General features: G+C 38.5%; 2 protein-coding genes across 6 annotated transcripts in view; both read right to left on the bottom strand.

The window, feature by feature from the left end:
* Positions 1-5,681, bottom strand: part of LRRC39 (leucine rich repeat containing 39) — a 30,407-nt gene extending 24,726 nt beyond the window's left edge. The window contains exon 1 of the mRNA XM_003260112.4: positions 5,585-5,681. The gene's annotated coding sequence lies outside the window, so the exon portion shown is untranslated. The remainder of the gene's footprint in view (positions 1-5,584) is intronic.
* The window catches only part of DBT (dihydrolipoamide branched chain transacylase E2), an 89,635-nt gene continuing 73,859 nt past the window's right edge, over positions 5,598-21,373 (bottom strand). Inside the window, exon 16 of one of the 5 annotated variants that reach the window (XM_030824994.1) lies at positions 5,598-5,681. The gene's annotated coding sequence lies outside the window, so the exon portion shown is untranslated. Of the gene's footprint in view, positions 5,682-7,205; positions 7,227-9,960; positions 10,000-21,373 lie in introns of those variants that run through there. The other 4 variants (XM_030824995.1, XM_030824998.1, XM_030824996.1 and 1 more) reach the window with 4 other exon arrangements.

Raw genomic sequence — 21,373 nt, 5'->3', positions numbered from 1 at the left:
TACTATTTTCAACAGAATAAAAATCAAATTCTTAACAATAAACAGAATGTGTAAAACTTCTATACAGAGAACTAAAAATTAGAGTGAAATTAAAGAAGCCCTAAATAAATGAAGAGATCTACATCATATTCATTGATCGAAAGACTCAATCTGATCTTTGACAAACCTGACAAAAACAAGAAATGGGGAAAGGATTCCCTATTTAATAAATGGTGCTGGGAAAACTGGCTAGCCATATGTAGAAAGCTGAAACTGGATCCCTTCCTTACACCTTATACAAAAATTAATTCAAGATGGATTAAAGACTTACATGTTAGACCTAAAACCATAAAAACCCTAGAAGAAAACCTAGGCAATACCATTCAGGACATAGGCGTGGGCAAGGACTTCATGTCTAAAACACCAAAAGCAATGGCAACAAAAGCCAAAATTGACAGATGGGATCTAATTAAACTAAAGAGCTTCTGCACAGCAAAAGAAACTACCATCAGAGTGAACAGGCAACCTACAGAATGGGAGAAAATTTTTGCAACCTACTCATCTGACAAAGGGCTAATATCCAGAATCTACAATGAACTCAAACAAATTTACAAGAAAAAAACAAACAACCCCATCAAAAAATGGGCAAAGGACATGAACAGGCACTTCTCAAAAGAAGACATTTATGCAGCCAAAAAACACATGAAAAAATGCTCGTCATCACTGGCCATCAGAGAAATGCAAATCAAAACCACAATGAGATACCATCTCACACCAGTTAGAATGGCCATCATTAAAAAGTCAGGAAACAACAGGTGCTGGAGAGGATGTGGAGAAATAGGAACACTTTTACACTGTTGGTGGGACTGTAAACTAGTTCAACCATTGTGGAAGTCAGTGTGGCGATTCCTCAGGGATCTAGAACTAGAAATACCATTTGACCCAGCCATCCCATTACTGGGTATATACCCAAAGGACTATAAATCATGCTGCTATAAAGACACATGCACACGTATGTTTGTTGCAGCACTATTCACAATAGAAAAGACTTGGAACCAACCCAAATGTCCAACAACGATAGACTGGATTAAGAAAATGTGGCACATATACACTATGGAATACTACGCAGCCATAAAAAACGATGAGTTCATGTCCTTTGTAGGGACATGGATAAAACTGGAAACCATCATTCTCAGTAAACTATCGCAAGGACAAAAAACCAAACATCGCATGTTCTCACTCATAGGTGGGAATTGAACAATGAGAACTCATGGACACAGGAAGGGGAACATCACACTCCGGGGACTGTTGTGGGGTTGGGGGAGGGGGGAAAGACGGCATTAGGAGATATACCTAATGCTAAATGATGAGTTAATATGTAACAAACCTGCACATTGTGCACATGTACCCTAAAACCTAAAGTATAATAATAAAAAAAAATTAAAAAAAAAAAAGAAAGACTCAATCTGTAAAAACGTTAATTATCCCCACATTGAACTATAATCAATCTCAATACAAAATTCATTTGGAGAAGGAGAGGAGCAACCTTACAATCAGTTTCTAATTTTTAATGACAATTGTAAGGATACAAAATAGCCCAGACACTCTTGCCAAAGAAAACTAGAGTGGGAGGATTTATTCTACATTCATCAAGATCTCTTTTAAAGCTATAGTACTAGATAATGTTATTGGTGCAATAGACAAACATACCAGTGTACCTGAATAAGGAACCCCAGAAACAGACTCATATACACATAGGCACTGCAGAACATTGTGGATTTTTTTTTTTTTTTTAGACAGGGTCTGATTCTGTTGCCCAGGCTGGAGAGCAGTGGCATGATCTTGGCTCATTGCAACCTCCACCTCCTGGGTTCAAGCCATCCTCCCACCTCAGCCTCCCAAGTAGCTGGAACTACAGGCGCACACCACCACACCTGGCTAATTTATGTATTTTTCTGTAGAGATGGGGTTTTACCATGTTGCCCAGGCTGATCTTGAACTCCTGGGCTCAAATGATCTGCCTGCCTTGGCCTCCCAAAGTGCTGGCATTACAGGTGTGAGCCACCACACCTGGCCATGGAAATAATTTTTTAAGAGAAATTATATTGGGACAGTTGAATATCTATATATTACCAAAATTAATTCCATGTGAATTGTAAATCTAAAAGTGAAAGTAGAAAAAATAAAGCATTTAGGTGACAATATAGGACTTATCTTGATGTCCTTAAAGTAGAGAACACTTTTTAAAGCAGAATACAAAGCATATCCATAAAGGAAAAGATATGCTATATCACAATATAGTTTGAATATCTGTTCCCACCAAATCTCATGTTGAACTGTAATCCCCAGTGTTGGAGGTGGGGCTAGGTAGGAGGTGACTGGATCATGGAGGAGGATCCCTCATGGTATGGTGCTGTCCTTGAAACAGTGAGCTCTTGGGAGATCTGGTTCTTTAAGTGTGTGGCACCTCCCACTGCTCCCTCTTTTGCTACTGTTCTGGCCTTGTGGGATGCAGGCTTCCCCCTTTGCCTTCCGCCACGATTGAAAGCTCCCTGAGCAGCAGATGCCAGCACCATGCTTCCTGTAAAGCCTGCAGAACTGTGAGCCAATTAAACCTCTTTTCTTTGTAATTTACCCAGTTTCAGGTATTTGTTTGTTTGTTTTGTAGTTTTTTGTTTGTTTTTTGTTTTTTTTGAGACAGGCTTACTCTGCCACCAAGGCTGGAGTGTAGTGGAACAATCATGGCTTATAGTAGCCTTGATCTCCTGGGTCCCCTCTGCCTCAGCCTTCAGAATAGCTGGGACTACAGGCAAGAACCAGTGTGCCAGCTTTTTTTTTTTTTTTTTTTTTTGTAGTGACAGGATGTCTCCACATTCTCCAGGCTGGTCTTGAACTCCTGGGCTCAAGTGATCCTTCTGCACTGGCCTCCAGAAGTGCTAGGATCACAAACATGAGCCTCTGTGCCTGGCCAGGTATTTCTTTATAGCAATGCAAGAACAGCCTAACACAGATTGATAAAGTGGACTACATTACAATTAAGAACCTATTGAAAGACATCACTTAGAAAATAAAAGGAATACCATGTACATTAGCGGGGGAAGATATTGGCAATATATATAACCACCAATGGATTACATCTAGAATATATAACAAACTCCTTAAAATCACCTGAAAAAGGCAACAAAAATACAATTGAACAGGAAATTTTCAAAAAATAAAATCCAAATGGTAGAAGTTGCCCTGTGGAGAAAAAAAAAATCCAAATGACCAAAAACATATGAAGTTGTGCTCCACCTTAATAAAAACATAAGATACCAACGAACATCTGTCAGAATGACTAAAATTCAAAAGGCTGACTATACAAGTGATGGTGAGAATTTGAGTTACAGAAATCCTCATGAACTCCTGGTATATTGGTGAAATTATAAATTAGTATTAACTATTTTGAAATACTTATGTACTAGTATTGAAGATAAGCACAGCTTATGATCCAGCAATTCCATTCAAAGGTATGTACCTAGAGGAAGGGTGTGTCTCCACCAGGAAACATGAACAAGACTGTTCCCAGCAATGTTTTACAAGATAGTAAAAAAATTAAAGTAAAACAATGTTTTAAAAGCAATAGCTGGATACGGTGGCTCACGCCTGTAATCCCAGCAGTTTGGGAGGCTGAGGCTGGTGGATCGCTTGAGGGCAGGAGTTCAAGACCAGCCTGACCAACATGGTGAAACCCCATCGCTACTAAAAAATATATAAAATTAGCCAGGCGTGGTGGCGCATGCCTGTAATCCCAGCTACTTGGGAGGCTGAGGCAGGAGAATCATCTGAACCCGGGAGGCAGAGGTTGCAGTGAGCTGAGATCACACCACTGCACTACAGACCAGGCAACAAGAATGAAATTCTGTCTCAAAAAAAAAAAAAGAGGAATGGCAGTATTCATCCATTGAATTATAAAAATAGCTAGAATTAAGGGGGAAAAACTGTGTGACATTGGAGATATGGTGAAAAGATGAAATTTCTTCTCCCAATTAGCAGAAAGAAAGGAAGTCAGAAATTGTGTTGAGGAAGACACTGTACAAGAAAGCCACAGTCCATATATAAAGCCAACAAAATGTGGCATGATTTTTTATCATTTATTGAAGTGCAGGAAAGGAGAATCTATTTTAACATTCTTCTTTAGTACAATGAATATGACATTGATACTGAGAAAGAAATGTTGGCTCTGCAGAAAACAGAAATTACATAGTAAAGCCTATGTATTGGTCTTAAACTTTTGAAATAAATCAATCTATAAAAAAGTAAGGAAGACTTATTGAGGGTTACAGAACAGAATATAAATGCCATATATCTTGAAAATATAAAAGTGACAGTACTTTTAACAGAATGTGGAAGAAGGAAATGAGGAAAAGAAGTAAATGATAAGAACACCGATATCCACATCTTCAAAGTGGGGAATCAACAGATACTGTCTGTACCTTATGGAACAAGAAATAAAGATTAAAGTATTTGCTTAAAGTTATTAAGATAATCAAGAGAATAGGGATATAACTCTATGGCAGTGTAAGGGAACTTAATCCCCACCTCTCATAATGAAGCTCCACAGATAATGTTTAAAGTTGATTAAAAATAGCATGCAATTGTCTTTGAAAAAGAAAAAAAAAGAGAAATATGGAGATAACCACCGAAAACTAAATTCCAAAATGGTTAAAATGATTACTTCTAGGGAGCAGGACTGGTGATAGAGAAGAATCGGATAGATAATATTGCTTTTCATTATTAACCTCTTCTAAATTATTGATTTTTTTAAACTAATATTATGCAGTATATATGTGTGTGAGACAGACAAAGAAAGAGGAGAACTATATTACAGAAAAAAGTTTAAAATTTCAAAATTGATAAATAATTGACATAGGCAGGAAATTGTTGAGAGAATCTGTAAGCAAGGCATGCCGAGTTCACTCAGGAACAGAATGCGAGATCTCTTTGCTGTGAAGAAACCTTGGGATACATACACTGGTAATCCAACTTCCTGAGCGTATTGCAACCAATTTACAATTTATTGTCTCTGATTTAAGAAAGTTTGAAGTTTTTGCTAAATAACCGAATAAAAATATTTTTAAAATCCCAAGTATCTACATGTATACATGTATTTTAGAAGACATGTAAAACAATGCATCCATTTGCTAATTCATTTCCTCATTTGCCACTAAATGTTGCTCATCCATCAGTTTTCCTATAACGACCAACTTCCCCTAGGGAAACACAAGTCAATAATGATGTATTTCTTCCTCCAGCACGGGATTGTGCTCTCTACTCTGATTATTACCATAATAGAAAAAAAGCACATAGTGTGACAAGTGAGGTAAGCATAGAAAAGAATTACAGAAGAATTGTTTCTTACCTCTGGGGAAATCTATCTTCCAGAGGAGCACAATTATATGAGTGACCATGAACAGCCCGCAAAAAAACTTTTAAATTCTATTCCAGTTTGTTTGGACATTCTAACCAATACAGACACAGTATAGGTATCAGCAACAATCTATTTACATGTGAAGAATAAAGGAAAAGTGTTTTTGAAAAATACTTACCATTGTCAAATACTTACCACACATAACCAAAGTTAGTGACTATCAGTTAAGAGTAGATTGCAGGGGGAAATTTTTTTTTCAATGTGGCTCCAAATGATTAAAATCCCCAGTCAGCTGTAACCAAGTGAAATGTAATGTCAGCCTAGTTCTAATTTTAGTTCATGGACAAAGCTGAGAATAGAAAGAATCACATGAGGCTTCTTTGCGAAGGATCAGCTGATAATGTATGTGAGTGCATTCTGTGGACTGCAAAACTATACTACAGACATTATAAAAGTATCAGGCATAACTATTTCTAAGATCCTGAAAAATAATGCCTATTCAAAGTCCTTCTACTTTTTACAGCTTAATCATTTCACAGAATTTAATGCATCTATTCCATCCAAGCAGAGAAACTTGGAATATGTTGATGTATGCCATAACAAAAATTCTACCCAGTAAACCATGGATCTGCAAATATTTGAACTAAAGACCCAGATGCTTTAGAAAAAGAAAAAATAAAGGTGTGGATAAGCATGAGTAACACAGAAGCCCCGAACTTCTGCTGTACCTGGGCTTCAAATTAAATTACCTCTCACTTTGATCTCTTCAGCTTTCATAGATAGGACTTAATTCCAGGTTCTTAAAAAATAAACTATATCTTTCTTTTTTTGAATTTACAATATATGCACATGGAACAAAATTCAAAAGCTCAATCTCCACCCTCTCCATCCCCCACCCCTTCCACCATCCCTGCCTCCAGTAGGGAGGTTTTCTTCAAGTTCTCTTCTCTGAAGGCAACCACTATTGCCAGTTCTTTGTGTACCTTTACAAAGATGGTCTGTGAATTTACAAGCTTAAATATGCCTATATCCCTTAAAAGCACACAGATGTGAAGACATGCACACATACAAAAATGGTGGCATACTATATACATTGTTCTATACTGTCTTTTCTTCACTCAGGATATCTTGGAAACTGTTTCATAGTAGTATATTTAGAGCAGCGTCATTCTTTTTAATGGCTACATAGCAGTTTAGCGTGTAGGTGGATCATAATTTATGTAGTCATTTGGACATCTCAGCAATATTAGTGCTTTAAAAATTTATGCCTGATTATCTCACAGAAATTCTCTAACACTTCTGTAATGAATTAAGTTCTAAGAGTTGTGGGACTGCTCAAGATCACAGAAAGAGTAAAGAAGCCATGGCAACAATAGAAACTCTAACTTCCCTGTCCTGAGAGTGTACACCACCCAACACATACAGAGTGCTTGGATGTGTTCATAAGTAAAAATCAAGATCTCACACCTGTAATCCCAGCACTTTGAGTGGCCAAGATGGTAGGATCACTTGAGCCCAGGAGCTGGAGACCAGCCTGAGCAACAGAGTGAGACCTTGTCTCTACCAAAAAAAAAAAAAAAAAAAAATTAAAGTAGCCAGGCATGGTGGCCCTGTCTCCATAAAAATAAAATAACATGAATAGAATAGAATAGAATAAATAGAATAGAATAGAACAGAATAAAACAAAACAAAATAAAATAAAACTAGCCAGGTGTAGTGGTGTGTATATGTAGCCTCAGCTACTTGAGAGACTGAGGTGGGAGGATACCTTGAGCCAGGGAGGTCAAGCTGTGATGGTGCCACTGCACTCCAGCCTGGGCAACAGAGCCTTCCTTGTCTGAAGGAAAAAAAAAAAACGAAAGAGAGAGAGAGAGAGAGAGATCCAGGGAGTTTTGTTTCAGTTAAAAAGAACAATATATTGTTACCTTGGAGAAAATTTAGATTTCTTTCTGCCTTTGGCACTACCTACAATTAAATTTTAATTTGACAGTATTTATAGAGAACCCACAAATTTCAAGGCATCTCTCTTCTCCTTCCCTTATCTCCTTTTATTTCCCATCCCCATGGAGTGACTTACACTAAAGAAATGCCAGGGAGGATAGAGAAAGTGAATGGATGCCTGAGCTATTTATGACACAAATTAGCCAGAATTTTGGTGACTTTGGAGGGATGTAGAAAGTGAATGCGAAGAGACAGGCACTACATAATGAATATCTATCTGTCACTTATGACTGTCCAAAATATTTTGAACACCATCCACATTTTTATAATCCCCCACATCATGAATCTACCTTTCCAAGGTAGAATTTGAAGGGGGAAAAAAAATCCCAGCCTCGCTTGCTACTGGAATTAGGTATGTGACTAATTTTATACACTACTAAAGTTCCACTAATTATATACACCAACAAAGGGCTCTGTTGGGTGACTCGTGTCGCTGGTGTCCAGTTTTGCTGGCATGGGTAGCAGCAAAGGCAGTATATTCTGGGGTTTGTTTTGGCTGCAAAAGTTGCCTAACCTCAGCAGATGTAGCTGGTTCTGGGGTCAGCAGCAGCAACTCCTTTACTAGGCAAGTACTGTGATGTAATTCTGGAGTTCTGACAAAGGCTACAACATAGATGATTCTTGAGGACATTATGCTAAGTAAGCCAGTTACAAAAGGACAAATAAAAAAATATGGAGATAGATGGTGGTGATGGTTGCACAATATTATGAATGTGTTTAATACCACTGAACTGTACACTTAAAAATGATCAAGATGGTAAATTTAATGTTATGTGTATTTTATCACACAGAATACACTCTATGTTGTTCTCACAATGGCAAAACCACCAAATGAGGCATTTCTCAGAATGTATCCCCATCATTAAGTGGTGAATGACAGTATTCTGGATATTAATCTTTTATTAGATATAATACTTGCAAATATTTTCTCCTGTGGGTTGCCTTTTTACTCTCTTAATAGTGTCTTTTGATGCACAAATTTAAAAAATTTTATGATATCCAGTCTATCTTTAAGAGACAGGGTCTCACTCTGTTACCCAGACTGAAGTGCAGTGGTGCAATCATAGCTCACTGTAACCTCAACCCCCCAGCCTCAAGCAATCCTCCCACTTCTGCTTCCCAAAGTACTGGGATTACAGGCCTGATCCACTTCACCTTTTCTTTTGTGGCCTATGCTTTTGATGTCTTATCCAACAAATTATTGCCAAATCCAATGTTGTGAAGCTTTTCACCTGTTTCCGTCTTAGAGTTTTATAGTTTTGGATCTTAACATTTAGGTCTTTGTTTTGAGTTAATTTTTATACATGGTATTGGGTAAGGGTCTGTCTTAGTCTGCTCAGACTGCTATAAAAAAATTTCAAAATAGGTAGTTTGTTTGTTTCCCCAACCCCTCCCCCAAGTCCCTGGTAACCAACATATTTTTTACTTCTACGAGTTCAACTTTTTTAGACCCCACATATAAGTGAAATTAAGTGGTATATTTGTGTTTCTGTTCCTGGCTTATTTCACTTAATATAATGTCTTCCACATTTATTCATGTTGTTGCTAGTGACAGGATTTCTTCCTTTTTCAAGGCTGAATAACACTCCATTGTGAACATATGCATTTTCTTTATCCATTCATCTGTTGATGAACACTCAGGTTCATTTCAACTTGGCTAGTGTGAATAATACTGTGATAAGCATCAGGGTGCAGGTATCTGTTTGACATACTGATTTCCTTTATTTTGGATATGTACTTAGTACTGGGATTAATGGAGCCTATAGTAGTTTTTTAATTTTTAATTTTTTTTAGGAACCTCCATACTGTTTTTCACAAGGGCTGTACTAATTTACATTCCCACCAACAATGTGCAAGGGTTTCCTTTTCTCCACATCCTCTCCAACACGTGTTATCTTTTGTCTTTTTGATAACAGTCATTCTAACAGGTGTGAGGTGATATCTCACTGTGATTTTTGACTTGGGGCACTTTTTCATATACCTGTTGGATATTTTTATGTCTTCTTTGGAGAAATGTCTACTCAGATCCTTTGCCAGTTTTTAAATTGAGTTCTTTGTTTTCTCATTGCTGAGTTGTTTGAGTTTCTTTTTTTTTTTTTTATTAACTCCTTATCAGATGTATGATTTGCAGACAGGTTGTCTCTTCACTCTGTTGATTGTGTCCTTGGCCACGCAAGAGATTTTTAGCTTGATGTAATCCCATTTGTCAATATATGTTTTTGTTGCCTGTGCTTTTGGTTTTGTATACAAAAAAACCATTGCCCAGATGAATGTCATGGAGGTTTTCTTCTATGGTTTCTTCAGTAGTTTTACAGTTTTAGGTCTTATATTTAAGTCTTTAATTCATTTGTAGTTTATTTTTTAATGTAGCGTGAAATATTAGTTTTATTCCTCTGTATATGGATATCCAGTTGTCCCAACACCATTGAGTGACGAGAGTGTTCTTTGCTGATTGTGTGTTCTTGGCACTTTTGTCAAAAATCAGTTGACTACTGGCTGGGCATATTGGCTCATACCTGTAATCCAAGCACATTGCCAGGCTGAGATGTGTGGATTGCTTGAGGTCAGGAGTTTGAAACCGACCTGGGCAACATAGCAAGCCCCTGCCTCTGCAAAAAAAAAACAAAAAACTTTTAATTAGCTGGGCATGATGGGGCACACCTGTAATCTTAGCTACTCAGGAAGGTGAGGCAGGAGGATCCTTTGAGCCCAACAGCTCAAGGCTGCAGTAAGCTATGATAGCATCACTGCACTTCAGCCTGGGTGACAAAGGGAGACCCTGTCTCAAAACAAACAAAAAATCAATTGACGATAAATGTATGAATTTATTTCTGGGCTCTCTATTCTGTTCCATTGGTCTGTGTCTGTTTTTATGCCAGTACCATACTGTTTTACTTATTTGTATTTTTAGAGATAGGGTCTCACTATGTTGCCCAGGCTGGCATTGAACTCCTGGGCTCCAGCAATCCTCCTGCCTTAGCCTCCCTAGTAGCTGGGACTATAGGACTGTGCCTCTGCACCTGGCTATCATGCTGTTTTCTTGCAGCCTTTTTTGAGGCAGGATCTCACTGTGTTGCTCAGGCTAGAGTGCAGTGGTACAATCAGAACTCTTTGCAGCCTCGACCTCCCAGGCCCAAGCAATCCTCCCACCTCAGTCTCCTGAGTACCTAGGGCCACAGGCACACACCACCATATCCAGCATTTAAAAATTTTTTTGCAGAGACAGGTTCTGCCTGTGTTGCCCAGGTTGGTCTTGAATTTCTGGGCTCAAGCAATCCTTCTGCCTCAGCCTCCCAAAGTGTTGTGATTATAGGCGTGGGTCACTGTGTCCAGCCTTATCGTGCTGTTTTGATTACTGTAGCGGTGTGGCATATTTTGAAGTCAGGTAGTGTCAACACCCCAGCTTTGTTCTTTTTGCTCAAGATTGCTTTGGCTATTTGAAGTCTTTTGTGGAACTTTAGGATTGTTTATTCTATTTCTGTGAAAACAGTCATTAGGATTTTGATACAGATTTCATTGTATCTGTAGTATGGACACTTTAACAATATTAATTCTTCCAATCTATGAACGTGGGATATATTTTCATTTATTTATGTCTTCAATTTTTTTCATCAATGTTTTATAGTTTGCAGTGGACAGATCTTTCACCTCTAGTTGAATTTATTTCTAAGTATTTTTTTTTCTTTCTAGCTATTGTAAAATATTTTTTATTTCCTTTTTGGATAGTTTGTTGTTAGTGTATAGAAAAACAATGATTTTTGTATGTTAATTTTATATCCTGCAACTTTACTGACTTTATTAGTCCTGTTTTTTTTTGGTGGAGTCTTTAGAGTTTTTTTTAAATATATAAGATCATGTCATCTGTAAACAGGGACAATTTAACATTTTCTTTTCGGATTTGTATGCCTTTTCTTTCTTTATCTTGCCTAATTGCTCTGGCTAAAACTTACAGTACTACATTGAATAGAAGTGACAGGTGTGGGCATCTGATAGGGTTTGGCTGTGTCCCCACCCAAATCTCATATCAAATTGTAATTCGAATTGTAATCCCCACATGTCAAGGGACGGACTTGGAGGGAGGTGATTGGATCATGGGGGCGGTTTCCCCCATGCTGTTCTCGTGATAGTGAGTTCTCACAAGATACGGTTCTTTGGTAAGTGTCTGGTGCTTCCCTCTTCTTGCTCTCTCTCTTGCCTGCTGCCATGTAAGACAAGCTTTGCTTCCCCTTTGTCTTCTGCTATGATTGTAAGTTTCCTGAGGCCTCTCCAGTCATGCAGAACTGTGAGTCAATTAAGCCTCTTTTGGTAGTATCTTTATAGCAGTGAGAGAACAAATTAATACAGCATCCTTGTCTTGTTCCTGATCTTACAGAAAAAGCTTTCAACTTTTCACCATTGAGTATAATGTTGGCTGTGGGTTTGTCACATCTGGTCTTTCTTGTGTTGAGGTATATTCCTTCTATACCTAATTTGCTCAGTTTTTTAAATGAAAGGATGCTGAATTGTGTCAAATGCTTTTTTTTTTACATCTATTGAAATGATCAAATGGTTTGTGTCTTTTAGTCTGTTAATGTGGTGTATTGCATTTATAGATTTGTGTATGTTGATCCATCCTTATATCTGAGATAGAATGGGTAATTCCTTTTTTTTTTTTTTTTTTTTTGAGACAGAGTCTCACTCTTGTCACCCAGGCTGGAGTGCAGTGGTGTGATCATGCACCGCAACCTCCACCTCCTGGGCTCAAGTGGTCCTCTGACCTCAGCCTCCTGAGTAGCTGGGACTACAGGCATGCACCACCATGCCCAACTATTTTTTTATTTTATTTTTGATAGAGTTGGAGTTACACTATGTTGCCTAGGCTGGTCTCAAACTCCTGAGCTTAAGCAGTCCACCAGCTTCAGCCTCCAAAATGCTGGGATTACAGGCATAAGCCACTGCACCCAGCCGAGACTGGACAATTTCTAAATGACAGAATTTATTGCTCATAGTTCTGGAGGCTGGGAAGTCCAAGATCAAGGCAGCAGCAGATTTGGTGTTTGGCGAGGGTGTATTCCTCATAGATAGTACTTTCTCCCTGTATCCTCACAGGTGAAACAAACTCCTTGAGGGCCTCTTTTATAAGGGCATTAATCCCATTTATAAAGGCAATGTCCTTATGATCTAATTATCTCCCAAAAGCCCCACTTCTTAATACCATCATCTTGGGGATTAGGTTTCAATGTATGAATTAATGGGGGGGACACAACATTCAGACCATAGCAGGGTCCAACTTCATTCTTTTGTATTCTTCATTCTAGTGTTCCCAGCACCACTTGCTGAAAAGACTGTTCTTTCCCCTTTCACAAGAGTGTGAATTGTCTTGGCACCCTTGTCAGAAAAACATTTGACCATATATGTGAGGGTTTATTTCCGGGCCTCTATTCTATTCCATTGGTCTTTATGTCTGTCTTTATGCCAGTCCTACACTGTTGTGAACACCGATACTCCTTTATGTGGAAATCTTCCAGGTAAGGTTGGGTGGATGGATGTGTGTGTGTCTGTGTGTCTATGCAAGGAAAACTCTTAAATAACAGACTGTACACTTGCCAAATGTTAATGGGTCATTCTCCATATTTTGAGATTTATATTAGAAAGTTATGGCTACATCCTAACTTGCACCACTCAGTCTCACAAAACAGAGACTATTTCGGAGGAGAGGTGGGAAATGTTGGTGGACACCAAATGTCTTTCCCCTGGACCTTAAACTCTGATTCCAGTCAGTCTCATATGACTTCTGCTGCATTTCCCCACAGTTTCAATCTTTTTTTTGAGACAGAGTCTTGCTCTGTTGCCCAGGCTGGAGTGCAGTGGCGTGATCTGGGCTCACTGCAACCTTCCCCTCCTGGGTTCAAGCAATTCTCCTGCCTCAGCCTCCCAAGTAGCTGGGACTACAGGCACCCACCACCATGCCCAGCTAATTTTTGTATTTTTTAGTAGAGATGGGGTTTCACTATGTTGGCCAGGCTGGTCTCAAACTCCTGACCTCAAGTGATCCGCCCACCTCAGCCTCCCAAAGTGCTGGGATTACAGGCATGAGCCCGGCCCACAGTTTCAATCTTTTAATACCTTAAATATTTAAGTTACTAAAATAGCTAAGAAAAATTGTTCATTTTAAGTGCTAATTATTCCCTTTTCTTTTTTCTATTATTAAATATGTACTTTATGAATAAAAAGTTAATGTTTTTAACTAGGAATTAAAATGTACTTCTGATTTTTAGGCTTGTTTTGTGCCAGTTGTCATTTTTCATACTCACACACACACACACACACACATGCACACACCCCACCATCAACACCATCACCACCGTTTCTGTAAACCAATCAACAGTGGAGACACTAGAGACTATTATATGAAAACCATTTATTCTATAGCCTACTGGGAATTGGCCAGAAGTTAGAAGGACATTGGAAATGACTTTTAAATCTTCATTTGAGAAAAAGCATACCATGAGTCTAAATAACCAATTTCATTTAGCAAACAAAATACGACTGAACAAAACACAATTTCTCTGATGAATGAAGTGGTTACCATAGTTTCTCCCATTGTGTAAAGATAGTTCTCATATGAAATATATCACCTAAGCAGTAGTAATCAGAATATTATGCAAACTTGTTGGGGGTAATTTAAACCCCAAATCAGAAGAATAGAATAAAAGACATAAAATTCTTTCTTCAAAAGAAAAACAAAACAAAACAAAAAACAATACCCCTTCAGTGTCAAATGATACAGAAATGGCACTGATTTCCTATATGTTGACTGAGATACTTTTTACTGCATAGCAAATTAAAAAGATATGCTCATCCCACTTTTATTTTTATACACTATTTTTAGTTCTGCAGAAATAAAAGCTATACTGAATTTAAAACTTTTTACACACATAATCCTGTGCAAATTACATAATACTTTGTTTGTAGGATATTAACCCAACTTTCTAATATAGTTTGTATATGTTTCTTTTTGTTTGTTTGAGACAAAGTCTCACTCTGTCACCCAGGCTGGAGTGCAGTGGTGCAATCACAGCTCACTGCAGCTTCGACCTCCTGGGCACAGGCGATCTCACCTCAGCTTCCCAGGTAGCTGGAACACAGGCGTGCACCACCATGCCCGGCTAACTTTTTGTATTTTTTTTTTTTTTTTTTGTAGAGATGAGGTTTTACCATGTTGCCCACATGGGATATTTTGTATACATTTCAAAAGGCAACTACAAAAATTGGTTTTTCATATTTCTACAAATATTGTATGGAATGTTTAATACCTTGTAAATGTGGAAGCTGTGACAAATTTTTGTATTTAGAAAGTATGACAATCCGAAAATCAACATTTTACAGAAGTGACACCATTCTGTTGAAACTGGAGTATACTGCACTTATATATCATTATTTCTAATATACACCTAATTATTTGAGAAATTAGTGTACTAAAGGACAGTGGTGGTTTTTAAAAATGATTTCTTCACTGTGGCAAGTTTGTCCTCCTCTGTCCAAAGCAACAATTGAACCAACAGGCCCTTCTAATCTTATGCCAGCAACACAATGGGATCAAGGTCAGGTTCTTGTGCAATTTGTGAAACCTTTGGTTTGCACAGTTGTTAGCACAGTGGCTCAGCTCATCAGTTCTGAGCATTTGAATATCAAATGTTTCAAACTGTTAGTCCTGTTCTGATTTATATTCATCCCTGCCATTCCTATTAACTTAATTACACCTGCCCACAACTTAATTTACTTGCCTTTGTTACTACAGTTTGAACTCCAGCTACATTTTTCTAAGAAATTAAATTGCCAGGTTTTTATAGCTGACTGCACTCTTAGAACTGCTCTACAGACTTTATGGTCTTTTGGACTTTGCTTTTTAGCACATTTTGGGAACTATTATGAAGTTTTCTTGCAGCACACTTGAAGTTAAATAGCTTTTTCCAAGTTTAATACAGTTTGATGGCTCTTCTCGGGGTGTAGATCAGTGGGGGCACTTGCGTTGCCCGTTGGAGGAGACTCTGCCTTCTGCTCAGTCAAAAATCAGTGTGAATCCCTTTGACTGTTCCATCTTTCCCCATATCAAACCTAAATTCTTGATCTTCCACCTCTTCTCATTTCTGCTGTCCTATCTCTTGTTAAGACTCACAACAGCTGTTCCCCATGCTTTGTGTGGTAACATTCCACATGGTACTCCATAAAAGCCTGATATAGATGACCTCTCTATATCAGAACTGCAATTATTCTTGTCATGCTTCAGTTGTTTCTGTGGCTCTCCTCTGGACTGTCTCCAAATTCTTCTGCTCAGTTTTAGCAGGCTGGCCTGGACTTCTCTCACAGGGTCTGGCTAGCACAGTAATTTGCTTGTGGTTAAAAGCCTTTGTGCTCAGTACTGAGACTGCCACATAATGAATTTTCATTTCCATTTTATTCTGAACTTGCAAACATCCTAGATTCGTGCTGTCTTCAGTGTTTAAATGGTAACGCCTTTTGTAAAATAAAGGAGCCTGCAGGCCAGGCACGGTGGCTCATTCCTGTAATCCCAAGGCTTTGTGAGGTGGAGGCAGGCAGATCACTTGAGGCCAGGAGTTCAAGACCAGCCTGGCCAATATGGCAAAACCCCATCTCTGCTAAAAATAGAAAAATTGGCCAGGTGTGATGGTGCATGCCTGTAATCTCAGCTACTTGGGAGTCTGAGGAATGAGAATTGTTCGAACCCAGGAGACGGGGGTTGCAGTGAGCGGAGCCGAGATCGCGCCACTACACTCTAGTCAGGGTGACAGAGTGAGACTCCACCTCAAAAATTAAAAAAAAAAAGCCTGTGGTTATTTTGATGGGATAGCAAGGATAACATGAACCATGTAAGGTTTGGCATAAATAGTTCATAGTTGACCTGGTCTGTCTGACTGTCTGAGATGTCACTGAGTCATTGGATGACCTTGAGATGCTAAAGCATTGGAATGAATGTCCATAGATCAGGACAGAGATGGGTTCAGAGAACTATTTAGGAGACATCTGGGTGGGAGTTGTGGCCAACACGGATTACAGGTGAGCACTGGGGAAAAAAACTAGGATTGCAAGGAGTTAAAGATCACCTATTCAAGAAGTTTGGCAGAAGGGGCAAGACAGGAAATTTATTCATTTAGTGGCAGTCAGAGGTAACAATATAAGAAAAGCATTCTGAGTCTTCTTTTAGGCAAACTGAAACTTGCAATTAGAGAAGAAGGGAGTTCTTTGTTTTTTGTTTGTTTTAGGGGCTATTTAAAAAATAAGAACAGTTCTGTCTTATTAGTTAAGGCAGCACTATCCAATAGAATTTTCTGTGGTGATGGAAATAGTCTACATCTGTGCTATCCAGTATGGCACTATAAGCCACATGTAGCTATTTAAATTTAAATTTAAATTAATTAGTGTGGCTACTGAGCAATTGAAATGTGGCTAGTATATCTGAGTTGAATTTTGATTAAAAATAAAATTTAAATTTAAATAGCTACATGTGGCTAGAGGCTACCACATTAGACGGCTCAGAGTTTGAGTTTTACTAACTAGACTAGCAGATTAATCTCAAAATATTAATGTCTTAAAACAATACAAGTGTATTATTCAACTGTATCACATCCAAACCAATTGGTGCTAGGGTGTAGGGAGGGGAGCATTCTGTTCTGTCTAGTCATTTGGAACACTGGCTCCTCCTATCTTGTGTGGTGCCATCTTCAACCTTGAAGGGTGCATGTTGGAGGGGAAGAGATAGAATATGAAGAATCTCTTCAGAAGTGTTATGGGCCATGTCTGGAAATGGCCTACATTACTTCAACCCATATACCTGTATTCTAATAGTTACAAATAAATGACATGGCCCTACCTAACTGCAGGCTGAAAGGAACGAGGTTTGTGGACACATAACATTACCCTGCCACAGTGAAATTTGTAGAGTTCTAGGATCAGTCTCTAATACCTCCTCCATAAGGAAATGGAAATAAATTTTAATCAGTGTGCCAACGGAGTAAATCTGGTACAGTTCTGGATGTGAGGAAGAGACTGAAGGATCAAAGTGGGGCAATGCGGGTTCAACATGGGGCAGGGATCAGGAGGAAGAGATGGAATAAATAATAGAGGGCAGAAAAAAGTTGGAATTTGCTGATGGAGAACCACTTCTCGGAAAGAGAAACAAAAACAAAGTGTGAGAACAGAAATTTTGAGGTGAAAAGGAGAGAAATTCAAGGTTCTTAGATTGAATCACATTGTCTGCTCTGAGGTTATTTGCTTATTATGACAAGCCTGGGAAGATGTTTGGGTAGGTGCTTAAAATTAGAAGAAAAGACCCGAATAGGTACTGTAAAGAGTGCCTTGGGCATGCGCTGTAGAATTTGGAAGGCATTTGTTGCAGACTAATCTGGTAATCCAGGTATTTCACAGAAAGTGTCATGTAAATTCAAATATGTATCTTCTTTTTCGCTTGATAAATATCCCTATGGTAAGCCATGGAGTTCTGTTAATCTTCTGTTTGACCAAATAACTAGGCTTGGAAATTTTAACTTAATTTTTTACCTTTTACCATAATTAAGGTGCCAGTATAAGAGTAGAGCATTAAAGCTAGTGAGTATATTAACATGCAAACATTTTAAGAAAAATCAGACGAATAGAGAATACTGAAGTTAGTAATTCACATTTTGACAGCATCAGTTGAACTGTCAACATAACATGAAGTTTGAGAGTAGAATTATTTCTCAAATTAACATTGAACTTAAACCGGGAAGAATATACAAATGTTTTTTGTTGGAGAAATTATAAAATCTTGGAATTGCAACAAACAGCCTCACAGTTTAATAGTATCTTGTGTATTTGCCTTCCACTCCCTACTCTACTGCCACCTCAGCTTCCTCTCTACCCATGTCATTAAAGAACTCTCTTAGAAAAATTCATAATTTAACATGAACTGAGGTGGGATGGGGTGGGAAGGCAATGCCTTACTTTACATAGTTGACTTCCTTTTTAATCTGCCCATAAAAAAATTCTCCCAGATTCCCATTCTCGATCCATGTAGTTGAATGAGGATGGCTGACTCCTAGGCTCCAAAGGTGACTAAGACTCAAGTGTGGACAGAGTATTCTATTCTCCTGCCCACACTGACGGGCACATGAACCAAGAAAGACAAAAGCTCTCCTGGGGGTGTGTGTGTGTATATATGTGTGTGTGTATGTGTATATATATATACACATACACACACACATATATACACACGTATATGTATATATACGTGTGTATATGTATAGATACATATATATACATATATACATATATTATATGTATACATATATATTCTATGTGTATATATATACATATATACCCATAATATATATACATATATGTGTGTGTATATATGTGTGTGTATATATATACACACACACACACACATACAGAGAGAGAGAGAGAGAGTCTTGCTCTGTTGCCCAGGCTGGAGTGCAATGGCACAGTCTCAGCTCACGGCAGCCTTTGCCCCTCAGATGCAAGTGATCTTGCCACCTCAGCCTCCTGAGTAGGTGGCACACAGGTGCATGTCACTTCATCGGCCTAATTTTTTTCTTTTTGATGTTTTTTGTTTTTTGTTTTTCTTTGGTAGAGATGGGGTCACCCAGGCTGGTCTCAAACTCTGGACTCAAGAGGCCCACCCATTTAGGCCTCCCAAAGTGCTGGGATTATAGGCATGAGCCACTGTGTCTGGCCTCTCCTGGTGATTTTGACTGGAAACAATGTGGGTTCACACACATGATCCAATCTCAAGAAAAGACAGTGTAGAGGGAAGGAGGCAAAACCACCACTAAGAACTGATTGGGAATATAGCTCAACTCTAAAAGCACTGCTCTTCTCTAGGTTATTGGCACAGACCCACTTCCAGTGATAGCTTTAATTATTGGCTAAAGCTTTTGCTGTGAGGGCAAAAACTTCATCTATTAATTCACCTTTATCCATAATCTCTACCCTGGAGCCTGGAACTGAATATACAATTAATAAATAAGTGCAGAATGAACTGACTAATCACAGCTGGAATTTTACAAATGTCTTTGGAGACTTCATGGAAACTTTGTATTTTTGGTACTGTAGGGCAGTGCTGAGCCCTGTCATTTCTTTCTTAAACCATAGTTTACTTAGAAATCAGCAAGGAAATCCATCAAGTGATTTTGGGGATCCACTTTGAGTGGGAAGCCATGAGAAATGCCCAAACAAGCCAGTGGGCTTTCCAGACTAAGAGCTATCACTTTCACTCTTTCTACATAATCACTTCTTACATAGGTTTCAACATAAGGTACATTTTGATCTCTAAAATATAAATTCATACCAATTTCGACTTCCATCCTCAGACTTCCTTTCCTGTTGTACTTCTTTTTCAAATATCAGAGGAATGCTCTACATAATGAACAGAGCCTTGATTTTCTTGTTGACCACTCACAGCAGTAATTTTGGCTTCTCCCCCATGTACATATACCTTCTAATCTCCAGACATGTTAGTAAAGCACTTGAATTTTCTGGCTTTTCCACTTTAATTCCAACCTCTAGGAGTACAGCAAGAGCCTTTTCCTCCTCCCAAACACTCATCCCTTGCTTTGCAGAGCCTCATGGACCAGCACTGCTACTAAGGCTGCGCTCCTGCCCCTTTGGCCCCCTTCAGGGAATCCTGCTATCCTAAGGGCGGTGCACACTGTAGGGAACAAATCCTTTGCTGAATTCTCAATGGATGAGACAAAAGAGAAGATGGTAATGCCCAAGGGTTGGAATAGAACCAGACAACTTAAGGGTTATTTGGGAATAGAGTATCTTGAGCCACTGATGCTGGACCTACATACTTACTTATTTCAGAACTCCCTTCTCCTGGTTTTTCTATTCTTTAAGTGAGGAGGACATTTTTACTGATCATGTCATTATTCATTTAAAACTCAATAAATGCCTATCAATAGATAATTGGTTAAATTATGGGACATTCATCTTCTGATCCTTCCAGATAAGATCAGTAACCTTTACTGGATGGCTCATAGTATCTGGGTTATTACCTACCAAGAATAGTGTTTTTTGCAGTTATTTAATATCTGTCTCCTTACTAGACTGTAAGCCCAATCAAGGGAGCATGAAGGTGGCTATTGTATGCTTAGAACCATGATTGGTACGGTAGATGTTTAATGTTTGAATGTATAATAAATGCATACAGTGGAATACTATGCAGGCATGCATTTATTTATTTATTTATTTATTTATTTTGAGACAGAGTCTCCAGGCTGGAGTGCAGTGGCGTGATCTCGGCTCACTGCAACCTCTGCCTCTGGGTTCAAGCAATTCTCCTGCCTCAGCCTCCCAAGTAGGTGGACTACAGGTGCCTGCCACCATGCCTGGCTGATTTTTGTATTTTCAATAGAGATGAGGTTTCACCATATTGGCCAGGCTGGTCTCAAACTCCTGACCTTGTGATCACCCACCTTGGCCTCCCAAAGTGGTAGGATTACAGGCGTGAGCCACCACACCCAGCCTATGCAGCCATTTAAAGCATGACAATGTGGAATTGTTCATTGACATGTAAGGTTACCCATAATATAATGTTAAATTTTAAAAATCAAACAATAAAATAGTAGATATACTATGATCATGTTTTAACAAAAAAGAATAGCCATATATACAGATACATACATCAAAATGTTAATAGTGGTAAGATTATGAGTGACTTTTTATTTTATTGGTTAACTCTTTGTATTACCTGAAATTTTACAATAACAGCATTTATTTGACCTATTTTTTTTTTTAATTTTATTTTTTAGAGACCAGGTCTCACTCTGTCATCCATACTGGAGGATAGTGGCACAATTACAGCCCACTACAGCTTTGAACTCCTGGGCTCAATTGATCCTCCTGTCTCAGCTTCCTAAGTAGCTGGGACTATAGGTGCACACCACTACACTTGGCTTTTTTTTTTTTTTTTTTTTTTTTTTG

The sequence above is a fragment of the Nomascus leucogenys genome, chromosome 12 (genome assembly GCF_006542625.1).
Source record: "Nomascus leucogenys isolate Asia chromosome 12, Asia_NLE_v1, whole genome shotgun sequence".
Taxonomy (NCBI): domain Eukaryota; kingdom Metazoa; phylum Chordata; class Mammalia; order Primates; family Hylobatidae; genus Nomascus; species Nomascus leucogenys.
This window is presented reverse-complemented; position numbering and strand designations above follow the sequence as displayed.